Below are 23,524 nucleotides of genomic sequence, written 5' to 3'. Positions count from 1 at the left end.
GGGTGACAACAGTGACAGCTGTCTATATGGACCATCAACCCTTCTGCCATTGATTGAGGTACTACTTTATTGAAGTAGCAGCTCAGCTGAGTGCAAGACAGACTTCAGCACTGGGCACCTACTGCACATAGGGAATCTTTGAAGGACAGCAGTCCTATTAATTAGCTCACTTATGCCGGGAGCCTTTCTTCTGTGCCCTATGAGTGACAGTGTGTTCTAAGGATACAAACCTTAAAGGATTGCTGAGATGAGGCGTGCAATGGGTGAAAACCAAGTCATCAGGATATAGAGACCGTGTGTGTTTGTGTGTGTCAGACCACGTAGACAACAAGAAACGTAAATAAAAATATACAGTAAGTGCAGCATAATGACTTTGTTTATATAATTATTCACATTTTGCAGCATATTCACGTTGAAATTCATATTTCATGTAAGGGAAACAGAAGCAACGCCATTAGCCTTAAATCTGTCTGACTAACATTCCTAGTGTTAAACAATTCAGAAAATCTCAGTTCAGTAATAATACAGAACATATTCACCTGGACTGTGTGTCAAGAGCCTCTAATTTAGTGACACCCTCCATAGCAAAATCACAGTTATTGGTATTTTAACTAGGCGAGCCAAGAGAGGATAGGATAGCAGAAGGGTGGCTGGTTCTGGTATTTCACTGGCAGCGGTATCCGCAGGTGGAAAGAAGGGGTAGAGGAGGAGGAAGTAACGAATAGATTTAGGTAGTTTATTCCAGGGCCCTATACTCCCATCTACAGCAGCCTCTGTAGGGGCTCTGCGAGGCTTCATGTATCTTGAACCAAGCCTGGATTGTAGATCTGGCAGCAGGGAGGTGGAAGATAAAGTCACATCGAGGGCACATAAACTTCACAACTCCTACGTGTTACATCGGAGCAGCTGCGGCAGCCTGGGAGAGAAGTACCAATTGTTGCACTTCGAAGGAGGTGACTGGTTTATGGTGACAGTATGTGGTGTGTGGGGAGTATGGCAGGGAATTTCAGGTAGTCCCTCTGCGCCCTAAAATGTTCCTGGATAAGCCCTAAATATCAGATTGGTCAAATGGTTTGTAAAACACTCATTCACAGGATGCATGACATTACTTTTACATGAGCCTATGCAAAGCTGAGCTACAGCCAAGAACGTCTTTATCTGCCTCTGTTGTGGTTCATTATCTGTCACAATGCAAGGATCACGCAGAAGCCCCGGTTGTATTGATGTAGCTATACATGAGCCAATGGCAAGTGATATTTCCACATCAGTCCATTAGCTTGTTAATCATGTTAGTGCCACAGGACCTATAACAGGTCACAGCATGCTATAGCGCCAGCATCCATCGTGGGTTAGGACTATGCAGTACAACTCACAGAGGAATTTTAGTTTGGAGTCCCTGATGTAGTTGTCATGTGTTTTGAGTTGGGGCATCCAGTCTTCCTTCAAATAGATCCTGTTCATTAAAATCTGCCAAAATGAGCTGGTGTATGACAAAATCTGCCTCGAGAATAAGTGAGCAATGTGCGTTGTATAAGCCCAAAAACTTCCCCAGAAATTTAAGTTGTAATTTACCTCAGGATAGGAAATTTTAAGGAAGGACACCAGTGCATTCTGACCTTACTGTTCAGGCAGTGCAGTAATTGACGATGTTGCTAACGGAATATTTCAGGAAGTACAAATTTCATGTACAGTGAGTCATAGGATTTGAACATGTCTCCCTTGGCCTATGCAGGTGAACAGTTTCAATTCCCACTGTTTCCAATAGTCCCTCCCCTACTCAGTGACTATATCTTATATGTTACTCAGTATACCGTGTTCCAAGCTGACCCACAATGGAGGTGGCTCAGTGCGGGGTTAGCAAATACACTAATTGTGACAGAGCATTGGCTAGGTAGTAAGTGTGCATATATGACATTCTCCGGTTATCAACTGCAGTATGTGCATGTAGGTTGTGCGGTTTCAGTCTGGGGTGGGTATCATTCCACACAAATGTTCCAATGTCCCCTTCAATCCCGGCCATCACAGACGGACGTATCAGCTGAGATGGTTGTTCAAGAACTTAATTGTATCACAGTGATACTGTCATTTTTATAACTACTTGGATCCTACCCCACACGGCCACATTGAAGGGCGCCCAGGATAGAATGCCATTCTTGGCTCTGGAAATTAGGAGGATCTATACAGATGTTCACCATCCCCTTTATGCAGTTCTTACTTTGTGCCAGTGTTTTCCATTGCTCAGCCTTGAAACTTGATTCCTAGCACTGGCACTTTTTAATGACTTTCCTTCATATAGAAGCATTCTCTGCCTATTTTCAGCAGAGACCATCAGTCTAACAATTCAGTATACATTATTAATAATAGCAGTCCAACTAGCCCTTTAGTACTGCCATTTTGCAGCACTTGCAGGTGCAGTGGGGGTGCAAGCTGCAGTGGCATCCTAAGTGGTACTTTGAGCCCTGGCACTTATTTGTGTAGACATTGAGCACTGCCTTCAGTCTTCGGTTATGATTGGTCCCCTTGTATTGAAGGCACTTGGGCACCCAAAGCATTTTATACTCACCAAGGCTGAACTTATTAGCGATTTGCAACATGGAGAGAGCTAAATATTCCCCCCAATTAATTAGGTATCAAGGCAATCCAGATTAACAGCTGATTACCATCAGTAGAATTTGGAGTGAGATCAGGTCAGTGATAGTAAGCAAGATATTGTCAGCATGAAGGAATTATTTTACATACCCACAAGGTGTGTCGATCCCACTGCAGATTCCTATAGTATCAGGTAAAAGTTTCTGAGATTTCCACTGGGCGAGTTTGCAGTACACCTCTCTGGTCACATATAGCAGCCACAGCCTTTTGGGATGCCCTCTGGTGGAGTTGTAAGGACAGTAATCTCCCAGCTTTCTCACCCCTTTATATTGGCACCATTCAAGCTTCAGTAACGGCTCTTCAGCTTGAGAGCCGAATAGCGCATTCAAGGAGCACTTTGCGATTTCAAGTCATTGTGATGGGGCAGTATTGTATTGGGAAGTAACATCTTGAATTATAGACTCTAATTTCACCTGTTAGACTAGCCTGCCTCTTCAGGATCGCTGCATCTCATGAGCCTTCCAACTGCCCATAAAACTGGGCTGATGAAGCTGACCCTGAGTTTTCCTCCTCATATGCAGGAATCTGGGCTTCAAGATACAGGTTGTTTACACATGTTGGCTGGCATGCACCATTGGGCAGAGGAAGGGGACACATGTCCAAGCTCTGGTTCAATAAGTATTACTGAGTATTCAGAGATGCCTCATTCAAACATGTCACAGAGGGCACCTGTAGGAGAAGTGAAGTCAGGTGTTTTAGTTTCTACACATCCATAACCTCATTAATTAAGGACATCCTTGCGATTATTACTGCACATAGGGCCAGATGTAGCAATCAGTTTTGCCCATTCTGTGTCTATGGGAAAATGTGTTCGTACATATGGCCCTTAATCCCTGCGCTCTTCTTCGCGGATGATGCCCTTCTCCTCTCTAGGACTCAATCTGGCCTTCAAAACTTCTTAACTGAATTTGAAGAATTGTGTCTTTCTAGAGGGCCAGAAGTGAACATCCGAAAGACAAAAATGATGGCCTTTAGTCCCCATAGAACCTTTAAGTACTGATTCACTTCAAGCACCACGCCCTTGCAGCTGTTTCAAACCTTTGATTATCTTGGGATAAGGATCACTAATTCTCTCTCATGGTCGCCTCAGATCCTCAAAGGTAGCTTGATTATCCCCCACACTTCCGCTGGTATTTTAAAAATGCATAAAGCCTCCAGACTGCAGGCTATTACTCCAGCATTGAAGGTCTATAGAACCAAAACACAAACAGATGCACTCTTTGGTCCTGCATTATGGGGAAATACAAATATTAACTCACGGAAAACAAAGGAGGTTAATTTTCTCAAGTCTTTGCTTAAACTGAAGAAATGGTTTGCAAAACTAGGCCTACAGTCCTTCTACACCCCCCCCCCCCCCCCCCCCCGAGTGTACTCATTCTATTTCCATGGTGGTTTTTTAAAGTTTTAAAAAAATATATATATTCTTTATTGACTTTTTAACAATTAACCTCCATATACTGTAACTAGTATAAATTCAGTTCAAAACATCCCTCTTCCCCCTCCCAGCCCACCCAGATTCCACCAACATAATATTAGCTTTAAATATTGGAAGACGGTAGTAGTGTTATATTAAGTGCATCTCCTGTCCTATAGGCAAAAATAGTAGTGGGCAACTTAAAATAAAGCAAGAAAAAAACTGTCAACAAGGTACGTATCGATATTAAAGTCCTGCTAACAAAGGCATAGCAGTCTGTGGCGCCAGTTGGATCCACTGAACCTGTATAAACAAAAAAGTTACCAGACACACTCTAAACACCCTGTCCCAACATGAGTCTCAGAATCCAGATAGTAGGGATGCATAGACACCAAATTAATTCCAGGTCTTTCATTGGTATGTGGCGTAATCAGTTCTTCCAAGTATACAGATTCTCTCCAGAACAGCAGACACGTGTTTCGTCACATCCGTGACTTTTTCAAGGCTGTGAAAGTACATGACAAAAAGCATACAATGTAAACTCTGCTGGATAACAGGGATCAAACTCAAAAAGTATGTGTGCATTACCCTATAAACAAAGTAAAAAGAAATCAACAAAGAAAAAAACAAGAGGTCTCAAAGCACACCGTGGCAAGAATAGAGAGTGAAGTTCAAAGACTCAATTCTAAAAGGGACCTCAACACCACGTGCAAAAAAAAAAAAGGTGAAAGCAAGACAATTGGTGTGTAGAAATAAGTCTTTTAAAAGAAACAAATTGAAAAGTGCAAAGCCCCATGTGAACAAGTGGAGCAAAAAGGAAGAAAGTGAAGTGTAAATTGAAGTAAAGAAATGGGAGCAAACTGACCTAGTGAACTGTAAAATAAAAAAAACGTCTAATCCTAAGAAATGGAGTGGCCCAAATGGCCAAACATGTAAACCTAAAACCATGAATTGCAAAGTAAACATTAGATGAGGGGACTACATGTGATACTCAAAGTAAAGTTCCAGTTCATGATACTGTAGGCAACCTACTTAAAAAGTTGTTGTGGAAGCCAGGATTGAAAGAATGTGATGCCCCTTAATAATGTGTGAATGATGCCTGTGTCCAGCAATCGAAGTCCAAGATCTAATTAAAGTCTGTAATTACATAATATTAAATTGTATTGTGAGTCACAAGCGGTCAGAACCAAGAGTAAGAGGTAATGGAGAACATAATAAAAACAACCACTGTAACAGTGCCGGTCGCTTGTATATGTTAATAAAAGTCAAGCTTGAAGAAAGCATCTAGACCATGATAAGTCCCCGTCTAAATTAAACAAAAAGAACAACCAAAGAGTCAGCAAGAGCATGGCAATAAACGCTATGAAACACAGTCTAAGGTCCTACTGAGTAAATATGAGAGGTGTGGCCGATGCCTCGTTTTAATTGGAAACTGTCACATGTGACAGCCCTGCTTAACTGACTATCAGTTAAAAACGTTTTTACGTCATACATAATCTAACGTTTTAGGAGCTGAGCAAGACCGCAAGGGCGTGGCATCATGGTGTCCCAAGTCGTTTCCCTGCCCACCACCATCATGTTTGAAGTGTAGGTATCTGCAGTCTAGGGAGGTTTGGTGTCTGGGGGATCAAGTAAGTCTGCCAACATGGTGGCCCATGCCTGTAAATCATCCTCCAACTTTGCCGTTCCTGCATTTACGCATACGTGAGCCACAGCCCATTCAACCATATTAGCCATCCACACTAGTGCCTGAGGAGGGGTAGGGGAGAGCCAGTGTATGGCAATTTGTTGTTTTGCTAGGACTAGCCCCAGTATTAAAAACTTTCTGCTCAATGTCTATTTTGTGCAGACTGGTATTATACCCAGGAGACATTATTTAGGATTGCTTTGAACCTCCCATCTCGTATCCGCATACAGTCTTTCGGTCACAGTCTGCTAGTAGGTATTTAGTGCCCTACAGTCCCATATCATGTGGGGAGAGTCCACTTATTCCACAGAGCAACAAGGGCAAGCAACAGACCTATCCAGTTATATCTGGTGTACTGTGCCGGGGTTAGGTAGACCTAGTGAATGAAATTATATTGAATCAGTTTAAATCTTGCATTAGCCATAGTTTTTTGCACTGCATCGTGCACTGAGTCTCATTCTTCCTCAGTAATTTGTCCCCCCAATACCTCTTGCCATTTTTCCTGTATCCGTAAGGGTCTATTGGGGACATCTTGACTGTGTGCCCTGTAAAGAAAGGGAATTAGCTGCCTTCCTTCCACTGTGTTCAACATAGTAGGTAATGTGCTAGATTCCTGGGGGGCAGCAGAAAATGAGGGCCATAGGCCATGAGCAGTAGCCGCCATTTTGGTAAGAATTGCCCCTGACCATGGTGAAAGGTTCCCACTACATCTTGTAGTGTTTTAAATCTATTGTTAGGGTTTAAGTCTCTGAGTGTATTACAGCCCCCCATGCACCAGCGATACATCGCCCATTGACTGGTTTAATTGAGTGAAGGGCTATAGGGACCATAGAGACATGTCTAGTGCATAAGGGGGTGCTTGATCACCCTCCTAGCCATCCATTCCTACACCCTACAAACTTGGACCAGCACATATGGTGTTGATTGAGGGACTTGCGCCTCTAGCATGAGGAGCCCTGGAAGGGGTGTGTCCCCTTAGGCACCATGGAGTAGATGTTTTTCTCAATTGTCCCCTTCATCAAGCTAAGATGTGGCATGCTACAATGGTGCAGACAGATAATTTAACTCCAGATCAGGTAGTTCAAACACCCCCACCCCCCATGCCAAGGCCGTTTAAGGGTGGACAAACTCACCCTCTTCCTGCCTGATGCCCATAGCAAGTCAACAATCAGTTTATCAGGTTCCAAAAAGTATCCTTTGGGTATGTCAAATAAGGCTCCCTGAAATATGTATAAACAACGGGGCAAGACTACCTTTTTGATTAATACCACCGTACCCATCATGGACAGATGTAGCGTATTCTAAAGTGTGATTGAAGGCTGACTTCCTTCCATAACTCTCCCTATATTCAGGGACAGGAACGTTTCTAATTCCAAGATTATTCTAAAAAAAATAAACTTACTGGGAATTTTTAGTGGTCCAGCGGCATCAATCATCTAGTCTGGGTTCTTTATTTTCCCAAACTCTGTTTTATAAACCATTCCCTTAATTTGAAGTTCCTCTCAATGAGTTCATCCCCCCGTTGAGAAAGTCTATATATTTAATTCGCTTTGGCATCTTACCTTTAAGGGATTTTACCAGCAAATAGTCCCAAGGTTCTCTGTAATGACGTAGTGCAAATTGTGTAGGTATAAATCCGAGGATATCAACATTTTTTTGGTTTTCTGTTGTTATTACACCGGCCCTAGGCACAAATGGATCCGCCCTTCGTGCCTTAACTTGAGCCTCAACAGATTCTTGCTTGCTCGTAGGATCTTTACTTCTGATTCCTCCAGGATTATGGCTTCTTGTTTTCGGTTTGGTCTATACCCTCCGGACTATCCACCTGATACTCTGAACTCTTGTTAAAACTCCAAGTCTTCGGATCTTTTGATACTTTTTATCTGAAGCATATAGCTACAGAAACGCGGCCAATCTTGTGTCTTACGTACATGCACCTTATTAGATCAGTAACATTTTGTGTGCACTTTATTGTCTTCTGGTGGTACATTACGATGCATTTTACTTGAATGTTAATTGCCCTTGTTACTAATGTACCTTATATGTGCTCTTGTTGTAACGAGATACTGTGATCATTGCCTGATTTTCCATTGCTGCTAAGTATGTGTATTTTGTTTTCATTTTGTATCTTTCTGGCCTTCTGGCTGAAATAAAGTTTTATGCTATTACTACTGCACTTGTCAAGTGTGTCAAATATGGAGTATAAGGCTAGATTCCAGTCCCCTCCTATTATTAAACGATTAGTGCAAAACCCTGTAAGGATTCTTGAGAATCGGGAGACGAAAGGACCTCTGACAGGCACAATGGTCAGAAATGCATCGTTGGGGTTTGGGGTTTGACAAAGGCATATCTGCCTTTCTATGTCCGTCATTGTCCTAGTTAACTTGAGAGGAAATGATTTCCTGAGGAGAGTCGCTATTCCGCATTTCTTCGAGCCCAGAGTATGAGCATCCGGTCCTGCTGAAGCGTGTACCAGTGCACCCTTGCTAACATAGGTGCGGAAGTAGGGAAGCTTGTGTGCCGCACACCCCCAAAGTAACCACGCTGGAGTTTCCAAAGTGAATGAGCAGTAAAGATGCTTTTAAAGTGTTTTTTTATCTTGCCAGGTTTGTCAGACACAGAGGTGAAACGTCAGGCTATTTCTTCTGACAAATTGCAGCTTATTCTTTTAAATGGAGGTTGTTTTTTTTCCACTGCAAAATGAGAGGATTTTGTAAAGTGAAACTATGTGGCAATCTTGCTGGGGTGAAAGGAAGGACTGTAGGATGTGTGTTTTACGTAATTCAGCACACAATTTAAATGCCTCCGAATGAACTGTACCAATATTTCAAAACATATCAGCAGCTAGAAAAGCACTGATGAAGCGCTTTTTGAAAATTCTGAAGTGTGATGGGAACAAAGATGTTAATGGGTAGAAACAAATCAAGGCTTCCGATTTCCACACATTATTATTGTTTGTAGCTATGTCGTTTTATCAGTAAAACTTCATTTCGGTTCAAAATCAATGTCCATTTCAATGGAGTATTTGCAGACTGTAAATAACCGTGTACTACTACACCATGCTTTAGTATTTGTGAAAGTCTGCCCCCAAAATACACCACCAACTACCTACTGTACCCTTACCTCTCTGTTGCCGAATGTGCATGGTTCACTTGTTACACTTGTTCTTTGTGCGATGCTTGGATTTTTCAAAGACCTATGAGTTCAGTTATTTAACTTTGATGGCAGCCCCCTACTCCAAAAATTGTTGCAGCATCACTGACTGATAATGATCATTGCTATCCAGTCACACTTCAGTTTAATCAATTTCCCATCCAATAAGTGTGTTTCCTTTATGAGCACAATGTCGGGGCATTTTTGTTCAATTAGTACAGGACTTTCTTTTGTTTGATCGAATGTGTCATGCCATTAGCATTCAAAGGAGTATTAATGACGTCTTGTTACAATGTGGTACGGGAATGATGATTAAAGGGCAAGGACCAGGCTGAAAGATATTTTGTTATTTGGGAAGGTACGGTCTGTATCAGTAGTTGCAGCAATGTGGTAGGCTTACAGTCTGGGCAGAAGGGTGGTCTGTCAAAGATAAAGGATGTGGTGAGGAAAAGTAAATGTTGGGTCAGGACTAGCAATGTACACCTGAGGCCAATGCTGTAGCTGAGCAAATATTTCCCTTAGGGAAACTGAGTGATACTTTTAGATCTGGTAAACCAAGCTTTTGTGTGGGTACCCTGTGCATTGAAGAGTCTAACTTTCTAACTGTTTATTTAGGGACTGTTGCTCAAAGCCATCGATTGGCCTGTATTGAGCTATTAAGTAAAGTGCAGTGTGATTCAGGTACCTATGCAGGTTCAGTAATGGAGTGCATCAAAGAACTAGCAGTAGAGGGCAGGAGGAAGGTGGAGGGTACACAGTGACATGAGTGATTTGTTCAAGGAAGAGGAGAGAAGGGGATGTGGGCACAAAACTTGCCATGGTGAGAGCTGTCATTGAAGCCAAACAGTAATACATATTTAAAGTCTATACTTCAGCACAAAACTGTCAAAGGGCATAGATAACATTCAGAGCAGTAATAAAACATTCAGCTCAGTAGTTAACTTCCAGTAAAACGGCAGTATGTGGGTAAGGGGGGGGTAATACTATAAACATGAAACCTAACGAAAAATGACATAGCAGGCTTAAGTAATGTCTAAAAAGCTGCTGGGGACATCCTGAGTACATCCATGCCAGTTACATCATCCTCGTGGTAGCTCCACATTGTAGCATGTGTCATTGGGCTGAAGCTTCCCCTGGGAAGCAGTCAGTTCAGGTAATAGGAAGTACATGGAAGAGTGGTAACCATTTAACACACAGAGCCACTGGCATTTTAATCTCCTGTCTTGTGGGCTTATTTAATTGGTGATCTGGGCTTGTTTCTGACCTTGTTAAGAGCGTCAACAATGTAATGTAGGCTTCGCTTCTTTGACCCAGGCTTGCCCCTCATATCAACAATACCAGAGCCTCTATGCAGTTTACAGTTATCCTTGGGTGTCTGTGAGAGGTAGTCAACATCATTCTCCTGGTGGTGGTCCCCATGCCATCATGTCGGGCGGAAAGAGACCAGCAGCTTTTTCAGGGCTTCTTGATCTGTGTATTCTAATGTCTTTCCATTAATGGTGACAACCATTGTGGCCAGTTTGAACATAAAATATGTAATGTCCTATTATCTCAGACATGGGCACAATTTGTCATTCATCCCCGGGGAGTGCTCGGTAGAGAGATGGATTGGGTTGACATCCATTAGAAATGATCATTCTTGTTTTTCACTGCTGCAGTACATGTCTTGCATGCTGGTGACAAAGGAAGCACAAATCAGACGTGGTCTGTTTGGGTTTGAGGCATGGTGTGACTAAATTCAGTAAGCACTCCGGAAATTCAGAAAAGTTGATTCACAGCATTTGATAAAGAACCTTTGATGGGACCCCATGAGGTATTTTTTTTTGGCTTGCTCAGGAATGCCCCAAAATCTGACGCCCTGCCGGGAATGGTCCTCAAAGTCCATGAAATTGTGTCTCCGTTACCACCGTTCCTGACCCTAGTCTGGGACATAGTGTATCCTTGAATCCATTTCTGAGAGCCTCTTCTCTGTGGAGTCCAGACATGTGTGAAAGGAGGTCAGGGCTGATCCTATCAATTTTACTTGATCTTTTTGGAATCCATTTTCCTTATGAAGAGCCGATACCCAACAGTTCTGACCAGAGAGTTTCGATTGTAACTGAGGATGATTTTGCCATTTCTTCAGAGGTGGCTTGCTTCACTCCAGAGGTACTGGAGTGGCAGACACCTGTACCTGCCTCAGGGAAGAGCAGCTAGCATGCAGGTTTAGGTGCTGACATGGATGCCAGAAATTCGGTTGTCAGCATAGATCATTGTTGATTTCAGGATTACACCCAGCAGTCGGACAAGTGTAGGTGCTCACTATAGTGTTCGGGCATCTTGGAGCTAGACAGTACCATCCTGTGTTATTATCAAGTGTGATAGGGGTGTCTGTGGAGAAGCTACAGTGACTGGACATATTGTCAGTACATGTGGGCTATACCCAACCATGTAGGTGTCTCTCAGCAGTTAAGAGCCTTACACAGAAGGGGGCACACACTTAGGTATGTATAGTGAATAGCTGACAGAGTCCAATATTTTTGCCCCTTTTTTGTAGTATAAGGGAGAGTCTGATTGTAGCTGAAGGAAATTCTAATTAATTGCACACTTGTATAAATAGTGACCTGACTTTATAAGTATTTTCAGAATTTATCCTAAAGTGATTGGATCTCCACAGATTGTTCAAATAGCCATTGATGTCAACTTGGTCGACTTGTGACTCTGTGTGTGTGTGTGTGTGTGTGTAAATGGGCAACACTGCTCAGGAAACCGTATGTGGATACATTATACCATTCATAGTTGCAGGGGCACAGTGGTGTTGGATGAACTAAATAGCAGAAACTGAGTATAGCAATGTCACTCTGAGCTAGGGGTTCGCTGACCCACCAACTGGTCTACCCAGGCACAGGACATTCACTTCTCCAAAGCAAAGATGGGCTATAAGAAATGTTCCCCAAATTAACAATATTGGTCAACAGAGCTGTTGGAAATGGCCCTTTGTGCAGGGTTATCCCCAAACTATTTTTGCTTCTGACCTCCTGTTTTTGACTGTGCGCTGCATTTCGTTTTTGCTGGTTTTAGGACTCTGGGCGCTTTATCACTGCTGACCAGTGCTAAAGTGCAAGTGCTCTGTCTGAATTATATTGGTGATTGGTTTCCTCCATGATTGGCATATTTGATTTACTAGTAAGTCCCTAGTTAAGTGCACTATGTGTGCCCAGGGCCTGTAAATTGAATGCGACTAGTGGGCCTGCAGCACTAATTGTGCCACCCACATGGGTAGCCCGGTAAACATTTCTCCGACCTGCCACTGCAGTGTCTGTTGCCCTCATTATGACCCTGGCGGTCCGACCGCAGCATTACTACCGTGGTGTTACCGCCATGGTCGAACCTCCGGCACTGACATTTTTTGGCTGCCCAATAGTCTGGCAGTGCCGGTTGTCCCAATCCGCCAGGGATTACGACCCCTCTCTCTGCTGGCGTTTACATGGCGGTTTCACCGCCATGTACAGTCTGGCGGAGACGGGGTGCCAGTGGCCCCTCTGCCCACACACTTGGCATGGACAGTGTGGGGGGCCTCCCTGGCCAGCTCCGTCTCGCAAATCACTGTCTGCCTTGCAGTGAGGGATTTGCGCGACTACTGCTGGTGCACCAGACGCACAACAGGATTGCCTCCGGCTCTATTATGAGTCGGCATCAATGTTGTTGTGCATTTCCCACTGTGCCAGTCCGCTAATCCAGTGGGAAACTCATAATAGGGCCAGTGGTAAGGAAACCGCAATGGCGGTCTCTTCTCCACAGGCATTTGGCAGGTGGCCTTTTCCGCCCGCCAAACTCGTAATTGGGGCCTGTGTTTGCAGTTTTAAACTGCCATTTCGACCTTGCAAGTGCACCAACTTGCCAGGCCCAAACCTTCCCTTTTATTACATTCAGGTCACCCCTAAGGTCGGCCCATGGCAGCCCCATGGGCAGGGTGCAGTGTATTTAAGAGGTAGGACATGTACTTATGTGTTTTAAATGTCCTGAAATACTGCTAAATTCGGTTTTCACTATTGCAAGGACTATCTCTCGCACAGGGTAAAATGGGGATTGCCTTTAGATATTTTAAGTGTAATTTCCCATCGGGAGCAGATAAAGATATGGAGTTTTGGATCTCTGAACTCACAATTTAAAAATACATCTTTTGGTGAAGTTGGTTTTTAAATTGTAAGTTTGAAAATGTCACTTTTAGAAAGTGAGCATTTCCTTGCTTATCCATTCTGTGCCTCCTTTTGTCTGTGGAATACACATCCGGGTCAGGATGACAATTGGGCTGTTTGTGAATTCACTCTCGACAGTCACACAAAGGGAGCTTAGATGTGCCCATCTTATCCTGATGGGTCTTCCTGAGCTAGAATGGTGGGAGGAGCTGACACTTGCACCTGAATAGGACTGTGCCTGTCCTTACAAAAAGCAGTCTCCAAATCCCTGGAGCATTTCTGGGGCCAGGGCAGGAAAAGGCATGTTCTTATGCACTACAAAGACTTCTCTTTGAAGTTTGCCTACTTCAAAGACAGAAATGGGGATAAGTACTGGACCTCTGACACCACATAGTTAGAATCCTTCTGGAATGAGGACATTCTGCCAGGAAGAAGAGCTAGATGCTATAGGAGGGACTGCCACTCTACCTGTTACTTTGCTGGCCTGCAGCTTCTGTACTGGGAGTGAAAGGACTGAACTTTGCTTTCTACATCCTGCTTCCAAGGTTGGACTGAGCTTGCCTCCTGTTAAGAAGTCTCAGGGACATCAAAGACTTCATCTGCCAGCACTTGGGCTTTGTTGCTGAGATTCCTGACTTGCCAAGTGGTGCCAAATCCATTTCCTGGGCCCTTGGAAGTGAGTTCTGGTGCAACCAAGAAGAAATCAGGCACAATGACTCCAGAACGTCTTCGGAACCAGCGCTGCTGACTGACTCTGTGGTGCTGCCTGCATCGGAGCTGTGGTCCCTGTTGAGTGCAACAACCACGGCTGAAGGCCTGATGCCGCCACAGCGCCTCTGAAGTCCCGCCACAGCGCGAGTCCCGAGCGGCATGCCACTGATGTCCATGGTACCTGACTCTTCCACTGCACCTGTGGCCCCATGGTGTGATCGCGACACCGTGAAGTCGATGCCTTGTGTCTTCACCGCTGGATTCATTGACCCCACCTTGTCGCATGGAACCAACGCCGCATCATGTCCCCTGAAACCGTAAGGAACCGAAGCCTCACCTCCTGTGCCTAGCAGTAAGGAACTAATGCCTCACCTCCCCAGTGGCAGTAAGCAACCGATGCCGCACCGACTCCTGCAACGGCTCAACTCCCCGACTCCATGCAACATCTTTGTTTCCTCTTTATTTACCAAAGATACTGTACTTGGGGTCCATGCGACTCTATGCCCGCCCCGCACTCCCTCACAAGTGGCATCGGACTGCTGAGAATGACTGCGTTAATGTTTCGTGATAGCCTCAGTTGGAGCTATTGTGTTTCTAAGTGCTATATGGAGATTTACAATTTGTATCTTTACTTTTGTATGTTGGATTTTTGTTGTTTTGGTCTTGTTTAACTCCGATAAGTATTAGCTATTTTGTCTAAACTGATGTGGAGTACTTTTGTGGTGTTTTTACTGTGTTTGTGTGTAATCAAATACTTTACACATTGCCTCTGCGATAACCCTGACTGCTCGTGCCAAGCTACCAAGGGGGTGAGCAGGGGTTATCTTAGCTGTGTGACCCCCTTATCCTGACTAGAGTGAGGGTAGCTACTTGGACAGGGTGCAAACCACTGCCATCTAGAGACCCTGTTTCTAAGAAGAACCATTGGAGTTCGCCATCCAGTGTTAGTATGAATTGTCCTTCTATATGGTAAGAAGTGCAAAGCCTCGCCCCTTCTCAGGCATATGGCGGATTCAGTGGCAGTAGTCGTAAAGCGCATCCGGGGACTGTGCACCTCCACCTTCCATTAAGCATCTCCCTCTCAACTGTGTAAGTGACCCACTATGTGAGCATAGCACCACCTCTGCCTGGGTCATTCTTTTGTGAAAATAAGATCTGGTCTTCAGGACTGCAGCAAGATCTTGTCATCATGCACACCCTGCCTGTCTTCGTCGCCTGAGCGTTCCTTTGGATGGTCAGATGAGAATCCCCATCGGACAAGTAATGGGTGGGTGACAGAGCGTGTAGGAGTCAGTATGGGCCTCAGAGATGGGGTGGCATCAGTGCCGGAGGTTCCAAAGCCACCGCCAGTTGAGAAACCTGAGTTTGTTTGCTGTGCATCTTTAGCTGCCAAGCATGTATAATTTCCCTGCAAAGATGAAGCGGAGACCGAGCCTTCCTGATGATCCACAGAGCACAATCAAAGAAGCCAGCTTTCCAGTGCTGAGTTCTGCCCTTACGTATATGGTTTTCATTACTTTTGGCATTAAATTAAAAAACGTTAACAAACATTTTCATAGTTGATTGGGGTAATCACAGATTTCTTAGTCCTCCCCCCCGCCTCTTTTTCCCAAGAAATCGGAAATAATTTTTGCTAATTTTATATTTAAAAAAAAAAATTGGACTGCCTATAGCTAACACCAGTGAAAAGTAGTTCGTGATCTAATCCAGTACAGTTGATGACTAGATTATAATAATTTATTTTAAACCTGGGTTAGAAATATGCACAAGACACATGCTAAAGGTATTGTAACTTAATTGCAACGTCTGAAACCTTACAGTCATTAGACATTTTGCCTGTTTGGTGCTTCTATACAGTTGTCACCTACACCACCTACTGGGGTTACACTTAAAATAATTTATTTATAAGATATTACGTTAGGATCAAAGCAAGTTTCCAAGCCAGAACTTAGTACACTTCATGCCCTTTTACACAATACAACAGTTTACAGGCACATATGGCTGTCCATGACTGCTGCTCATAGTTTTAAGTATTGTATGTGTAAAGTGACCTTTCTGTGAGGATTAAATCAGCCAGTGGTGTACATAGCCCCATTTTAGAGAGACAGTCGTTGAACCAGTTTACCTCTAATCTGCATCTTTGATATAGTCCTGTATATTTACCAAAGTCCATTCTCCTTTACTTGTTGAAACACCTATATGTTCTTCGCAGAAAACACATTGAGAGACATACAATAATCTCCCCTGCACACCCATCTCATTCATGTGTAGTGGCAAGCTGTCAAAAAGGCAGTGATAATTTGTGTGTGTGCAGTCTTACCTAACCTGACTACCTAGCAGAGAGAAAGCCAGTGTGGTTGGTAGATGCAATTAAGTTGCAGGGATCAAGCCGCAAAAAAATTACACTAAAGAAACCAGCAACCATCCTGCCTTGTCTTTATCCTGCAACTGCTGAAGAGCAGCACACCTATGTGACTTCCTGGGGCTTAGTTTGCAAAGTGGGGTGTACTCCTAGCACAACATGCAGAAGTGTGGACTGGGCCACATGTACTAAACTGCCAGCATCTCTTGGGTAGACAGTACAAGATGCCTCCCAGTGTCTTCATCAATAGTGCATCCTCATAATGTAACAAGTTAATAAAAATGTAGCCTGTTTTCCTAAATTGAATGACCTGGCTGATGTTCATTTAGAAAATATCTAAAAATAAAGAAGTCTGAGGAGAACCCAACACTTTGAACAGACGTAATACCGTTTTGATGCCAATCTTTTTCCAATGTTCATTTGTTCTCACTTAACGTTGTGGGGGGGGGGGGGGGGGGAGGGGCTCGGTGCTCCTCTAAATTAACGGCTAGGGTCCTGCTTCTCCCCTCTGAATTACACATCATATGAACTTGCCTCCATAAAAGAGGAATTAATGATGATTGATGAGCTAGACACGATTACTGGAGTGTTTAAATATATATCTAGGAGCGCCTTGTTGTCCACAGACCTAGTGGGATGCTCCATGAATCAGACCACAGGTAGGGAGGTGCTCTGGCACTAGAATCGTACCTCACTTGAACGAATAATGTCAGTCATTGTATTGTTGGCCTTCTGCAACTTTCATCAGGGGAGAAAATCTTATCCATGTTGCTTGACCAGCTGCTGATCATGATATACGTTAGATGCATGTAATATACCCATCTGCCTGTCGTCTCGCGATCAGTGAGCCAATGAGGGTCGCGTGCCGTTTGGTCTGGAATTACCTGTAATAAATGATTACAGTTACCCGCGTTGTTACACTCGTATTGCAAGGCAAGTCTGATATCAGTATGTGCCTGAAAGAGCAAGATAAAGGGCAACCCTTTGCTGACATGTTAAGAAATTCAAGTTCATGGGATCTGTAGTAGTATTAGAATTAGAGCTAAACTCAAAAAATCACAAAGGCTAGTGATATTTTTTGCGGGGCCGTGGCAGTAAGTCGGTGGCATTCTCATTTTTGCCTTCCATGAGCCAGGCAGGACTGGATATTCAGAATCTGTTTTCAGTTTCTGCTTGATGAGGTGACAGGAAGCGTGAAACGATAAATAGCGCGTATTGCCAGGAAGGTTAGTTTGTGTTAAACTGGGTAAAGGGGTGTGGTGTTGTGTAACAGTCTTCTGGCTTGACCCTTGAATGATTCCAGGCAGCAGTGGCGGCGACCGTGGAAACCCCCCTCACCCTGCCCTGCCTGCGACACTGCTGACCTCAGGCTGGCACGTGCAGAGATCCCCTTGCAGATTACCGCGCGCTCCGTCAGGCGGGATATTAGTGCTGAATGTAGCTTTTGAGGAAGACGCACACAGCGAGAGCACAACGGCAAGCCATTTTATTTATTTGGTACATCCATCATTGTATCTGTTTTAAATCATCTTTCAGCAAATGTATTCTCTATGTATAGGCCATATGGCTCTAGTCTAAGGTGAACAGTGCTGTAAATAGATCGAAGCTTTATTTGTGGACATTGGGAGGGCTTAATTCGATGAGACCTGAGCAGGCAGTCAGTGCACGCAGTACTCGGCAGTCAGTGGGAAGATGTGCGGGGGAAGTGGGGGAAGGGGTGGGGGGGGAGGGTCGGGCCTAAGGTCATATTGTGGGGTTGGATCAGGATGGGACATGGAATGAGGTTTTAAACAAGTGGTGAGTGTAGGGCAGGCATCCATATTCAGGGATCAAGAATTCAGATATAAGGATAGTGTTTTATTTTATGTGCCTTGTATCGCTGGGCCACTAGACAGCACACAAGTGTTTGTGTGAAGGGTGAAGGGTGGTGGGGCCCAGTCTATCTTTGACTAAAAGGGCGGGTTTCAGTGTTTCTGGTGTACTGCATGTGAGGTGGTCTGAAAATAGGCTCTGTTAAAACAAGACATTTGGGCTCTGGATGAGAAGAGGAGGGGGTTTAGGACAGCAGCAGAAAGGGGAAATAAAAGGAATCATGGTGTGCCCTCACTCTTGCTATTCAAATATTCAGGCAACACAAGTGCATGTCCATGTAACACAAATATTACTGACCCATTTTTCCACACTGTGGTTGTGTGTGTTCTATTGGCCTTTACTCTGTGGTCATGGTTGACAGTTCAGATATAGTTCACAATATACATAGAACATTGAGTGTTCTTTGGGTCGGTCCATTTCAGCCAATGTGTTTTTTTTTTTTTTTTTTTTTTTTTTGGACCAGCTTCTTTTAGCCTTTGACTTGTGAGAGTAGCATTCACGATAGATAAGCCTAAGGAAGAATTTTGTCTCTCAGAACCATGCTATTGGCTCTTTGGTATTTCACTTGTCTCTTCTGAAGAGCTTGCTTTGTTGTGCATGAGTCATTATTTTCACGCTCTGAAATCACTTTGCCTTGTTATTTTTTTTTTTCACCTTATGCATGCATTCTGTGCAGAAAGCAGTCTTGTTTTTTTTACGACAGACATTTATGGAATGTTTTTTTTCATCACTGGAGTGTGAGTCTGACTCTAACATGGCCTCCTAATTGCTTTTTGTTTATCAATTCGGATGGAGTCTTGGGGTGAGGATATCAGGTGTACAAAATACAGATGTGCACACTTGATCAGAATGAAATCAAGCGGACAGAAACCAGAAGTACAAGGCTTCCTTACTGTCTGGCACCTTAATTTTAGTCCTACATGTATGCAAAACGATCCTGGGTATTGCAAACAACTCACAGATAATGAAACGGCTACATTTTTCTTTCAAATAATCTTGGGTGCTTTGAGCTGCATGCCATTAATTATCTCCTAGATATGACAGCTGACTAAAGAAGAACTTTGCCTTATGCAGAGGTTGAGACTAAACAATGCACATAAGTACTGTTTCTCGTAACCAGCACCACAACTACCAATGCAACCACTGCTAGTACCTCACCACTGTCAATTGTTCACCACAAATAATTGAACAACAACTTCACATCATCACTAATAACATCAATACCAATAGCACTAATATTACTCGCACCACCAACAATATCATCAGTATTACTATCAACAGCATCACAACCAGTCCCACCAATACACACAGCACCACTTATACCACCAACCTCAACCTCAGTGCCACCAATACCATCATCAATACCACCACCACTAACACTACTGATACCACCACCAAAATACCACTACCATCGCACACCACCGCCAAACCCCACAGCAACCAATGTCACTGCCAAGTACTACTACCAATACTTTTAGTACTAAAGCCCTAATAACCATGCAACTACCACTACCAATTACAACCACAACAATACCACAGGTACAGCCACCAATCACTGGCACAACTAGTACCACAATACATTGCAGCCACCAGATACGAACAGTTTAACCAACAAATTGACCACCAATACAAATCCCACTAACGCCACCCCTGCCATAACCTTAACCATTACCACGAATACCACTATCACCATTATCAATACCACCAGACATAACCAATATCACCAGTACCACCTCCAACACCACTACCACCACCACTAATGCCACCAATACATTTATAGTCAATATCACACTACTACTACCAATATGACCGTCACAATACCAGTTCTTCCACTACAGATGTAACTACGAATACCACCAACACCTCTATCACACCACCACATAGCACTCCCAAAGCTGTAAGGTCTGTTTTTAATGTGCTATTGCATGTAAACATAATTTCATCATACCTGTGTTTGCAGGTGATGTGAAGTTAAAACTAAAGTGTATCCTTTTCTTTTTCTTTTAAATATTTAGAGCAGAGAATACGAAGTGTGTACTCCATTTTCACCTGTTTTTGTATGGAGAATGAACATAGTTTTTAATGTGCAGCTTCACCATAATGTATTTGTTGAAGCAGTAGGTCTCCCTCAGTGAAGGTGGTTTTATAATCTTCATTAAGTCACCCTACCTGGGTTCATATAGAAATCATCCCTGACACAACCACGGAGAGCCCTTTAGGCATGTTTTGGCCATCATCACCACTTCCAATGGCATCCCTGGCATTTCATTGATATTCAGAGACCAGAATTGCTGTATTGGCAATATTGGGACCCTACGTAAGCTTGTTAGCTGAAACAATAGATGCCAGAGAAACACATTCCAAGCGAGAGAAGCCCCAGCAACTGAGCATATACATATAAATTGGTTGCTCAAGTAACTTTACAAATGACAGCTTTTGAGTAGCATTTTACATCTAAGATACTGATACATACGAAAATACAGTGAGACATTTTGTGTACGAATGCTGGAGTATCTTTCCAGAGCTGACCACCTCCAGGTGTTCCAGAGCCAATATAAGCCAAACCTTTTGAGATGTAACATATATGAAAAACCTGAGATGGGCTGCTCCCTTACTGATTATCCAGCTAAAATACGAACGCCTATTTCTGTAACCCTTTGTCACAAATCAGAACTGCTATCTTTAATACGCACCCTAAAAATCTTTCCTTATAATCACGGTTTAATATGTCTGCTTTAGCCAGCTCTTCAGTCTTTTACCAGAGAGGTGATAGGTTTGTGTATTTACATTTTTGTAAAAATTATTTAGTTCATCACATACTTGTATGTTGTTCTGTCGCTGTACATTCTCTCTTCACATTTTTTAGTGATACTTTATTAATAAATAAACAAAGTACAAGCCTTTGCTGAAAACCCCTTTCGCAGCCTCTGTGTATCCTGCTGAGTTCTCACCACACCTACTGCTGTGCGGGTGTGTCAGCTTCCTGGTTCAGGGGTGTATTTTGCTTGGCCCGCCTCTTCCTGGTCTTTCATCTACATCATGGTGTCCTAAGAATATCTCTTCCTTAGGGATGCAAAAGTCAAACCCCAGCCCTGACAGGTGTTTTATCCTTTTTGTGCATAGTGTAAATCACACCTGCAGTTAGCCTTCTGCCTTCTCTGTTGAGGCAGACACTTTCTCACAGGCATTATCCAGTTCTTCAAGCTGGCGACCAGCCTGGGTCTTTCTTCAGCTTTTGGGGAGAGTTCTTGATCTTTAGTACCCTGGAAAGATCGTGGAATAGTATTATAACTGGGATATTGTAAAGACCAGAGCCTGCACAGTGATCTCACTAGGTCTATATCATTCTCGTCAATCCTAGATTACTTGAATAAAAGAGAGCTCTCAAGCTCTGGATTACCATCTTTTAATTGTGTCACCTGTTCAGTCAAACCACACAAAAAGTTACAAATATAATCCAGTTGTAAGCAGAAACATTCAGTTCCATAACGCACAAAATAAACATTTGCCACATACGATTTTCAGTCATATACAAAAGTTCCATAACGTTGACTATAGAAAACACTTGTTCCTAAAATGACAGGTAATACTTATGCTGTCGCCATAAAATCAGTCACGTCTATGGGAGCTCTAGTTGCCGGAACACTATATTCAGCTGTAGTGATGCAACTTTTCATAGTTTTCGAATTATGAGAAGTCTTGCCTTAGGGAAGTGGCTCCCTCAGCAGATCCTTCCTGTTGCATCACTCGCACTCTACCGCATGCACCACCTTCCTGCTTCCAATGGATTATTGCTTGATGTATTTGAAGGACCATTGACTTGCAAGCACCTCTACACAGAATTCTACACAGAATTCAACCCAGCGTTCTCATCCCTAATAAGACGACTCCTTCGAGTTTTGTCGAGTTGTGAGCTGGGACACCCGTTTTGTACCAATCCTGATATAGCGTCAAGTCCATGCATTAGAAATGCTTGTTCCTCACCCCTGTTCTCTTCTGAATGCATGTTCTACATTTGCAACACACTAGCTTTACCTAACCCAATCCTCAAATTATTGAACAGACGATCCCCTCATTCTGAATTAATCTGCCTGTTCACTGTTTAACAAGATTGCTCATAAATTTAATTTATGCTGGATTCGTAGGTATTGGCTATTGCTTCTTGTTGTGTAGTGTTCTCCTCTCACGACTTTAAAAAAACGTTCATTTTGCCTTTGTTTCATGCACTAGGTATAGAAAACTAAAAGGAGGCAGTAAGGTCAAAATAAAATGCACTTAAAGCATTGCACTTTTACATTATTTTTCCACAGTAAGGTACTGCATATTCCAATATTTTTGTGTTCAACATCATGTACTTACGTTTGCTCCACAAATAATTAACTTGTTTTTCAAATCTTTCTTCCCATCACGTCTTCCTTGCAGCCCTTAAATGTCAGCTCCATTGTTCTTAATGCTGCTCTCTTTTTATATTTTATTTCATATTACCTTTGCGAGCAGTTAAAAAGGCCACATTAACCATGTTCGATGGTATAATAGCATTGTTTTTACATATTTTGTTGACTTTTTTTCTATCCTGAATAGATTTATCGTTCTTGTTCTCCTGTGCTTCTGCTTCCCTCCCTTCTCCAGTTTTGCCCTCTTAGTTTTAATACCCTTTTCCTTTTTTGTCTGTCAATTCTGTTCCATCTACCCCTAACTCTGTACTGCGAGGGCACTTTAACTTGAGTGTTTGCTCACTCTGAGCCTTGATGCTGAGCTTTTTAGAACGCCATGAGTGTGAAGTCTGTATGCAGCTGACTTCAGCTAGACCAAATAATGGCTGCCCCATAACCTGCTGACAGGAGAAAGTCTATTTAAATAAGCCGTTGTGAAGAATACATCCGAAACAGTGCATGTTTAACAGGTCATGTGAATGTTGGATGGAATCACGTTTCCGAGACCTGAGACCCTTAAGGTGAAGACCCATCCTCCAAAGGAGACCAGAAAAAAGCTGAGCACCTGAGGCATCAGTCATCTCAGTGAGAAGGCCTTTCTAGAACCGGAAGGTAAATACATTTTCCCAGAAAGGATAGATCAAGGCCTAAAATACCAATAGAAACATACCCTAAACTTAGACACCGATGGAGAAGCTTGGGAGCGTCCAGTCCATCCAGTAGACAGAGTAGGTTGTGGTTCCAAGGGCAATTTGTGACTTGTTTGGTGATGGGTAGTAAATACCCTGAAGGAATTCGAGCAGAGACCACGACTTTCAGCTGTCTGTAGAAGGATATTGTGTTTAAGTGTGACAGCTGCCTGCTATTCCAACACAGTAATATCATAACATTGATGAAGTCACCATATTATCATCACTTGAACACTGGAGGGATGTCAAGGCAGTGGATTCCCACCCTCTTTTTGATTGATAAGGCTCCCTTTAGCTGGTGGAGTTCAGGGTGGGCTGTAGGGCGGTGTGACTGATGCCACTGCACTGGGCACTGACTTCAGGTTGGGGCGCCAGG

The 23,524-nt window shown here is 43.3% G+C and overlaps 1 protein-coding gene across 5 annotated transcripts in view; it reads left to right on the top strand.

The window, feature by feature from the left end:
• Positions 1–23,524, top strand: part of ELF1 (E74 like ETS transcription factor 1) — a 560,099-nt gene that overhangs the window by 180,261 nt on the left and 356,314 nt on the right. The window contains exon 1 of one of the 5 annotated variants that reach the window (XM_069205328.1): positions 17,630–17,651. The exons of the other annotated variants lie outside the window; for them this stretch is intronic. The gene's annotated coding sequence lies outside the window, so the exon portion shown is untranslated. Of the gene's footprint in view, positions 1–17,629; positions 17,652–23,524 lie in introns of those variants that run through there. 5 annotated transcript variants of the gene reach the window in all.

Source organism: Pleurodeles waltl, chromosome 8, assembly GCF_031143425.1.
Source record: "Pleurodeles waltl isolate 20211129_DDA chromosome 8, aPleWal1.hap1.20221129, whole genome shotgun sequence".
NCBI classification, from domain to species: Eukaryota; Metazoa; Chordata; class Amphibia; order Caudata; family Salamandridae; genus Pleurodeles; species Pleurodeles waltl.
Note: the sequence above shows the minus strand (reverse complement) of the source record. Positions and strands in the feature narration are given on the sequence as shown.